Source organism: Limulus polyphemus, unplaced genomic scaffold, assembly GCF_000517525.1.
Source record: "Limulus polyphemus unplaced genomic scaffold, Limulus_polyphemus-2.1.2 Scaffold1389, whole genome shotgun sequence".
NCBI lineage: Eukaryota > Metazoa > Arthropoda > Merostomata > Xiphosura > Limulidae > Limulus > Limulus polyphemus.
In genome coordinates, this window is record NW_013666999.1 from 288,556 (window position 1) to 298,178 (window position 9,623).

General features: G+C 34.6%; 1 pseudogene; it reads right to left on the bottom strand.

Annotated features, from left to right (window-relative positions):
* Positions 1–7,964, bottom strand: part of LOC106463380 — a 39,551-nt pseudogene extending 31,587 nt beyond the window's left edge.
* Positions 7,965–9,623: the final 1,659 nt, after the last annotated feature.

Here is a 9,623-nt window from a genome sequence, read left to right on the forward strand (position 1 = left end):
AACAATAAGAATTAGGCTTAAGAAATTCCTTGCATCTAATCCATTCCGAACGTCAGTGATGCACTTAATTTATTTTTAGGCAAGTTGAGACAAAATTATAAAATAATTTCTCTAAACTTTAACAAGCATGTTTTCTTCCCTTTTTGCATTACTATTTAAGCAAATAAGTAAAACTGGTGTGTCAGTAGTTTTTGAGTAGTAACTTTTAACCATTTTTTAAAATCATATTCGGACACATACTAAAGTCCATTCTGCCGCTTCTATTTAATATTTTTAAAGATATGGCGACTTATGAATTTCAAGTAATGACATATCTTCCAGAAAATGTACCTCGCTCGTACATTTTGTTGAAGGGTACATTTAGGTTGTGTCGAAGAGTATTTCGTATGCTCCCTAAAGCACCTGAACACCCTAAAAGATAGCCATCAGCCAAAGTAATGCACCAGACTTCGCGTAGGGTGCCTTGGAAACTGTCACTATAACTCTTACTCCTGAAAGTACAGAAGACCTGTCCCCCCAAGAATCGGTGCCTGTGACTACACGATACTAAACCACATAGTAGTTGAAGAGTAACAATTTGCATAGGACAATGCAATGGCGCCAATTGGGACTGACACATGACAATGTATAAATTGGATGCTAGCAAGTTAACCAAATTGCAGATATAGTCTTTCCGTGTGTTAAAGCTACACACATGTCTGGATATGAAATGTTCACCTACCTAAACTATTAAGGAAAATACACACCTGGAATGTTTTACACACCACATTCTTCCTACCCTTTACTTTAAAATTGTCCTCAAACTGGATTTAATTTTAACCAAATCATACACAGAGGAACAAAAATTGTGCACCAATATTATGCTTGCTCTTGTCTCTTTGAAACACCTACTTAACCAGACATGTATAAAAGATAGACAAGTACGACCATACAACAGTGAACATGACATATATTTAACATTACAAAATAAATTGTAAATATGTCCTTTGATACTGATCAATATCTATGACAGATATACTCAATAAAACCCTTCATCATAAATCACTTATAGAAGCATTATGGTACAAAGATGCATAATACACCCCTATGACATAGATAATCACTATTAATTGCAATTCAAAAATAAACTCCCCTTAATATAAATCAATATAATATATAATTTACAAAATACAAAAGTAAACTCTTTAAAATAAGAAATATGCATACCTAATCCAAATTATACAAATCGATAAACACTATGATAGTGATGTAATGAAATTAGAATAATACAAAATACATTATTTTGTAACCATATTATAAGTGAAGAGTAATGTTCACTGGTCACTTATCGCACGTCAAACTTTCTTAAATCGAAATGTAATGATGGGTAAAGTACACATATTAAATTTAATCTAAAAGTACAATATGTGCTAATAGTTTTATTTAGTTGAGCTTACAAAAGAAGCACAATATGTGATAACTGTAAATTTATTAGTAAAAAATGCCAAAGTTCATTGATCATTTACCACATATTGATTTGTTTTTTTAAACTAAATTTTGAAGATGAATAAAACACTTCCTCAAATTGAATTTTTTTAAATGAAAAAGAAGATACACACTTTGAGGTATGTAGATTAAGAAGGCACATATCTAAAAATAGGTTTTCAAAGGTATCTGCAAATCACACTTTTCCTAAGGTGATGATTTTCTTGACCTTTTCCAGATTTTCATCTGACCTTCATAAGCTCTTGCTGAGCTTGATGGAGCTATATTGCCATCATGAACTGATAATATTTGCCTCATCCCCTACAGTTGTCCTCCTCCCTTGGCATAGAACCCAGTTACCTAGTTAGTTACCACTTAGTTACCTAGGCCTGGCAATGAGGGCTGAATATAGTGGTCTATTGGAGGGTGTAATTTACTAGGACCAATGTTGGTGCTGTTGTTAGAAAATCCAAGTTCTTCGGGGGTGTAAGTATGGCCAAAGATGTGAAAACCAACACTATGGTAGTAGCATCAGGAGGCAGGCATTGATCAGAGGTGACTGAAGAAAATGGAGGACCTTCCCGATGTGTTTTTAATGCTTTCCCAGATATTTACTCTGGGAAGATTATCCTTCATAAAGATCCCACCATAGGTGTTTGCACGTGTGATTTTGTTGTTTGCAAGTCACCTCGCAAACTCCAACAAGACACCCAGATTCCAATGTTTCATTTTCCTCCTTAATAATGGGTGGAGTCTCCCTTGTTAGAGTGGACTTTACAGCAGATAGGCTGCGTTTCACTGGTGGGATAGTGGTCTCATGACCACAGGTGATTCAGTCATTGGCAGCTCCTAGACTGAAGGGATGGATGATGTTGATGACAGTTGAAGTGACTTGTTGAATCATAGGACAAGTCCATTTATGACTTCCACGAGAGCCTGTATGTTAAACATGTTGACGAGCAACACATATTCATCTACAGGATCCTTTTCAGATGTGGAGAAGATCAGGTTTTCATTTGGAATTTTGGGGACTACTAGACACCCCTCCAATTTGCCAAAACTTACCAAAAAAACAAAACTTTCTCCTTCCATTACAGAATGTTCAAGCAAGCAAAATCAGTGAATTAAAACTGCTGGTGAGTGGTCAAGATAGCCAGTAGGTTTTAGAATTTGATCTTCTATAGAAAAAGTTGGGACTGGATGGTCAACTTCGCATGAGATTGGTCAGAAGGGCAGCTACATGCGTGGTTTTGAAAGATGCTATGACCCAGTTACAAATATAATATGCTCTAAAAGTAGAATTTAAATATGAAATGTCAACTATAGCTCTGGTCAAGCACTATTGCCATAGGAATATATGTGCTCATGCTTATATTGTCTCTTAGGCACCTGTAAATATTCCAGTCCAGCAGACTTTGTATAAGACAAATCCTTAACCAGCATACAGCTATGGTCTCAACTATGTAACAGATCCCGGCTCTAATGAGGTAGGATGGGTGTAACACTGGAGATGTCGGTTCCTACGCAAATAACTAAAATAAGGCTGGCCAGTGAACAAAGTATTTACATCGAGAATCCATAGCAAAAACATCTGATACAAGCATAACGCTTCTTCAAATTTCTAAACCAATGCTCCCAAGTGCTAACTTCTGCCTCCAGTTCTACTAGCATGAGTTTTACTTGGAACTTGTACCAAGATATGTGTTGAAAAAATTCAGTAAAACTGTATGTTTATGAAGTATTTCAAATTTCATGATTGTTTGTTGAATTTCGTGCACACGTACACAACTGCTATCTGTGCTAACCGTCCCTAATTTTGAACTGATAAACTGGAGGGAAGGCGGCTAATCAATACCACCAACTTTTGGGCTTCTCTTGTCAGATCGAATAATGGGATTTGACCGTCATTATTATAACGCATCCACGGCCCCAATGGCCTCCAGCAGTTCAGTGGTAAGTCTGGAGGCTTATAACGCTAAACACCAATACACGTAATAGGCACAGTACAGACAGCCCTTTTTTTTTTCTAAAACAACACGTTTGAGCGACTGCTCTTCCTTAAATACAGCCCCCAGTGACTCAGCGGCGAATCTGAGGGTTTATATCGCTAAAATTCCGGATTTCGATACACGAGGTGGTCACATCAAAGACAGCTTATTGTGTAACGTATTCTTGATAACAAAACAAATACATAAATCTTCGCCCCCCAGTAGCACAGCGGTATGTCTGCGGACTTACAACGCTAGAATCCGGGTTTCGATACCCGTGGTGGGCAGAGCACAGATAGCCCATTGTGTAGCTTTGTGCTTAACTTCAAAAACAAAAACAACATAAATCTTCAAGGCTTTTTTTTTTTTACTGTTTTCAAAAAGTCCCCCAATGGCACAGCGGTATGTCTGCGAACTTACAACGCTCGAAACCGGGTTTCGATACCCGTGGTGGGTAGAGCACAGATAACTCATTGTGTAGCTTTGTGCTTAATTCGAAACAAACAAACGTTTCCAAAAAAGCCTGCAAACGATCGTAAATATAAAACCATATTTTTATTAAACGATTAAATTTATCTCCACCAGGTGATTACAGTTCAGACTACTCATTTTTTTAATCTTCACCAGGTGATTACAGTTCAAACTACTCATTTTTTAAATAATATATTATGTAACTTATTACACACAAAATAAATTAAGTTGATTTTAGTGAATTACTACTTTTTGTCAAAACAAAAATATTAATTAGCAGTAATGCGAAGGAACTTATAACATTATCATTACTGAAAAAAAAAAGATGATCGTTTGAAAGATTTTAATATAATGAATTTCACCAAACTGCTCGGAGACGACATTTTAATATGCGAGAATTTTTTTTGCGTGTGTTTTATTAATCAGACAAAATCTATTAAAGAGAGTGTTTAAAGTCGTTACAATCTTACAGATAAATTAAAATGAATCATCTATCTAAACTTTTCCTTTAAAAAATAATTGATTTCTGGAATATTATATCTACTAGGTTCAAAAAATTCTAGAAGCAGGCGAAAAATATAAATTACCTAGTGTTAAAATTATTATTCCTACTTAAATTTTAAAATTTAATATGTGTGCACTCGACACCCGTAAAGCGTTCTTCGGCCCCGACAGGTTAGTTTATAAAATGTGTTGTTTTTGTTTTAAAACGGCGACACAAAACACAGTGTTTTGTTTCAATCAAACAATAGAATCTCCCTTATAGCTCATTGTTATAAAAATACTCTGTATATAAACAAATCGACTAAATACTCATCGATATGGCAGTACGTGCAATTGACAAAATTTGTATTAATGAAAAATGTATGCTAGGTTACAGGTAATAAGGTTTTATTATATTTTCTTTACGGAAATAATGCATCTCGAGTTTCTTCCACCCTTTTGAACTTAAATGTTTCTTTAAAACATTTGTTTTCATATCCACTAATGAAATACAATAATTTTCCCGAAGGGGGGAGGCTGATGAAGGCCGCCTGGAGGGGGTCACCTATCTTAACCACTCGCACCACTTGACAGTAGTGTGTTGTCTGTCAGTTAGTCAGTAGACACTAAAATGGCGTCATATAAGGGGCGCTTAATATGTACTGTCGTGACGTCAGCAAAACGTGCGCAGGCCATGAATCACGAGAAAAATCATGCATTCCGTAGGCTACAACACAGCATTGCGTATGAACTTCAAAAGCAAAAAAAAAAATAAAAATACAAATATTTGTTACTCTTAATTTTGGCTTTATTTACTCTTGAAATAGAACATTTTTCTGGGATTCTGCGGAAGTACACCTAGCGATATATTTTTATTAAACTTAAACCACACAAAAGCACAAACGTTCCCTTTTCACGAGGTAAACGTTGCCTTGTACGAAACCAAAAAATCTGAGTGTCTTCATACATGAACCGATAAAAGTGAATTCAGTTTTATTTCAAGTTGACGAGCATCACAGCACATAATAAACTGCCTGTCAACTTTCCACTGTTTTACGGGGAACATCTTTTTTCTTATTTCTCCCAGGACACTTATTTTCTCACGTACGTCTACAGTGGGACCTTCTTCGCAGCTTTATGACAAGGTTATCACGTGTGTAACTGGTATGTTCTCAGACTTAGACATTGTAAAAAATTATTGAACGGGGAGTAAAATAAAAATCTCTCTTACTTTGAAATATGTGATGTTGACATGTGTGGTATCAAGAACACGTTATTATATATGCATTCTTACATAAATAAATAACCTCATCAGACGGATGATTCTTGAATTACGGCGTCCCTTGCAATTGTATGATAAAACTAGTCCTGATCCTCGTGAGACGGGTGAATCTTGACTGGTGGCGTCCCTTGCAATTGTATGATAAAACTAGTCCTGATCCTCATGAGACGGGTGAATCTTGACTGCTGACGCCCCTTGCAGTTGTATGATAAAACTAGCCCTGATCCTCGTGAGACGGGTGAATCTTGACTGCTGACGCCCCTTGTAATTGTATGATCAAACTAGCCCTGATCCTCGTGAGACGGGTGATTCTTGACTGGTGGCGCCCCTTGCCATTGTATAATTAAACTAGCCCTGATCCTCATGAGACGGGTGAATCTTGACTGGTGGCGCCCCTTGCAATTGTATGATAAAACTAGCCCTAATAATGAATTTTTTATAACCTGAAAAAAATATACAACTTATTTTCTTTTTTGATCGAGTGAGTGAAATGTATTCCTCCAACTATAAAAAGCTGGTTCTATAATAGCGTTTGTAGCTTGTATTCAGTACACAGTTTCAAAAAATAGTAAATTCAGTGACAAATGGGAGAAGTTTGTTGAATTAACTTATAGCTGTACTGAGTTTGCAGAAATATAATATGGTGTGTCACAGATACTGAATCTTATTCTTTCTTTAACTTCTAGTCTTATGATTATAAAAGCAACCAAAGCTCTAGCTTTGAGGGAACTCTGAAGAGGATGTAAACAAGGTGGAAAGTTTCTTTGGAAAACCCTAGAAAGTAATATATATATATAAATACAGAGAAAAGTCTCTTCCTACATGATAAATCAATTAAAAGTCCACTTATTCAATACTTTATTATTGTACAAGGATATCCTGTAAAATTTCCATTTTTAAACAAGGAAACTCTGTCAAGTTCGAAACTCGGTACCATCTTTTGCATCTTAATACTAAACATTCTACACCTGCGTCTAAATTATAAGTGGATTTTCCACACATCTTCAAGTTCAGTCATTGGGACAAATAACAGCTGTTGCAGTACGTCTTGTTGATATGCTTGTCCAATCTTAAACCTTGATACATAAACCATATTATAAAGAAAGCTTTTATTTCGTGAGAAACAGTCCACTGAACGTTTTCTCAGACTTTCAATAAATACACTACTTTGTATTGCTCGGCAAACGTTAGTCAAAATATTACAGTATCACTATTCATTTGAAACATGAAACTTTGTTACAAGTACGTGCATAATGAAATGCTAAAAAACAATATAAAAAGTCATAACTCTTTGAAAAGAAAAGTTAGGAAGATAAGTCCTTGAAAGTACATATCAGATATACTGTCTAGTAGGAAATTATTTTTTTTTAAAGTATCAATGTTCTCATATAATCTGGGATACAGATAATGAAACATTATACTATAAATGGTACTAACAGGCAATACTAAAGTTATATAAACGCGTAAGTTGGACGCTACGACGAATAAGTGAACGCACGCTACACGCGTTTATAACGTTTGAAACCTCAGCTAAACTAAGATATTTGACGTTGACCAAAAGACTGTATATAAGAAAAAATTATAATTGAAAATTTGTGTTTAGGTTAAACATTAGCGAAAAGAAAACACGATGTTTTAAGCAAATCCACGGTTAAAATAATTTATTTTAATATAAACACTTTATTTTCTTTGTAAAACAACTGACTAACTTTTGTTTCTCTGCTTTGTGTCGTAGCATCAGACTCTTGGACAGTTTCTCTAGTGATCGTGAGTAGTCCATTTCTATCTCCGCTCTCCGTCTGAAGAAATCTTGGATCTCTGCCACGATAGCAACTTGATTTTCCATTCGTACATCGAGACATTTCAGCTGTTCGTTTAACTGCTGTCGAATATCTGCAAGAAAAAAAAATGAATGACGATGGCTAGCAGTTTGAGGCTTATTATCTTAAATAGCTTCTAAAATTAACAACGATTTTATTGATAATTTTTAAACTTCCCGCCTTTATATCCGTGTGTGTAACAAGCTATATTTGACAAACAAACAAAACAAATGCTGGAAAATACAATGAAAAACCTTGATAAATTGTAGTATAAACAACTAAAGTGTAAACTCCGGAAAAATAAATAAATACGTCACGTAATACAAGAAGACTAAAAGAATGGTTAACGTTAAACAATAACCACTTCAAAGTGTAAAGTAAGACCACTTGTATTATTCATGAACTCTGTTATTACAGTTTCTAACTTGGACGAAGAACTCGGGCATTAGAATACATATTAAAGATGTTCTTATAATGTATTCTATCGAGGTAAAACTCTAGGGCCATTATACACACACATATATATATATATATTAAAAAAGTTAGAATTATGTTTAACTTCAAACATAAGGCGATATCTCACAAACAAAAAAAATAAAATAAAGCAACTTAACATTACTTACATTGCATCGTTTTATTCATGTGCTGTAAAACTAAATTTTGACCTTTTTTCTCGGTCAAGAATCTTTGGATGGATTTCACGTATATTTATACGTTACATCAATTCAAGATAATCAGTATTGTTTGACTTTAAGGAAAAGTAACGCATGCAGGGAAGTAATATACAGATCAGGTTATCGCTAATATTACATATATTATCAAGTAAATTACACGGGACTTGAAAATGTGCCACCTATAAGGGTGACAACGTATAAGAAAGAGCCGGAAGCACCAGTGACACCAGATGACGCTCTCGTTCTGAGACGAGCTTTGAGAAATGAACTTGGAGAACGGGAGTGACTTTATGAAAGGGAGGAGGGTATTTTTTATTTTATTTTTATTAATACACGTTCTTTCTCATTCTCCGCTGACGTGACATTCTTTAAATAATAAAATTTTTATTTACAATTTCAAAGGAGTGGGAAGCTGCCTCAGCTAAAGCCTACATAGACGAAAATTGAAATCATAGCTTTAATCGGATAGCGCTAAGATGAGTATATATATCGTAAAATAAGTGAGAAAGAAAGTGAAGCTGTAGCCGCTGGATACTCACGCTGATATCCATACTATCTGGAATAGCTTCCCTCTAGCGGTGAACAATGGAGAAATATGGATTATTTTAAAAGTCATTTAAGTAGACTTTCCATTTTTGATAATCAAACTTTGCAAAAGTATGCAAACTGAATTTCTCTCGTTATAGTCACACCACTAAGAAAAGAAATACATTTTTTTTAATTGCTAGAGAAAGATTGGGGTTGTAAAAAAATTGACATTTTCTGGAAAACTTCACGTGGCTCTAGAATCAAAAGTAGACAAAACTGGTGAATGAAATATTGAAGATCTGTTCTAGAGATGTATATTATTTAGTGTAGAAGAAAAAATTTGACACCTTTAATTCTGGAGAAAAGTACGAAACATGCATATTTTATGCATAATAAACAAACCATCAAACAGAAAAGACTACATTAGTTCTGTTTCTTATTTTCTTTTAATTACTTTGGTTATAAAACTATCGTTTTGTTTAATCGATTACAAAATAGTTGACTAATGTTACATAAGTGTGACTACAACTGTTTACCACCGTAATCTGAATAAAGTTACGTAAGTGTGACTACGACTGTTTACCATCGTAATCAGACTAGTCACATAAGTGTGACTGCAACTGTTTACCATCGTAATCTGACTAGTTACGTAAGTGTGACTACAACTGTTTACCATCGTAATCTGACTAGTTACATAAGTGTGATTATAATTATTCACAAGCGTAATTTGACTAAAGTTACATAAGTGTGATTATAATTATTCACCACCGTAATTTTGACTAAAGTTACATAAGTGTGATTATAATTATTCACCACCGTAATCTGACTAAAGTTACATAAGTGTGATTATAATTATTCACCACCGTAATCTGACTAAAGTTACATAAGTGTGATTATAATTATTTATCACTGT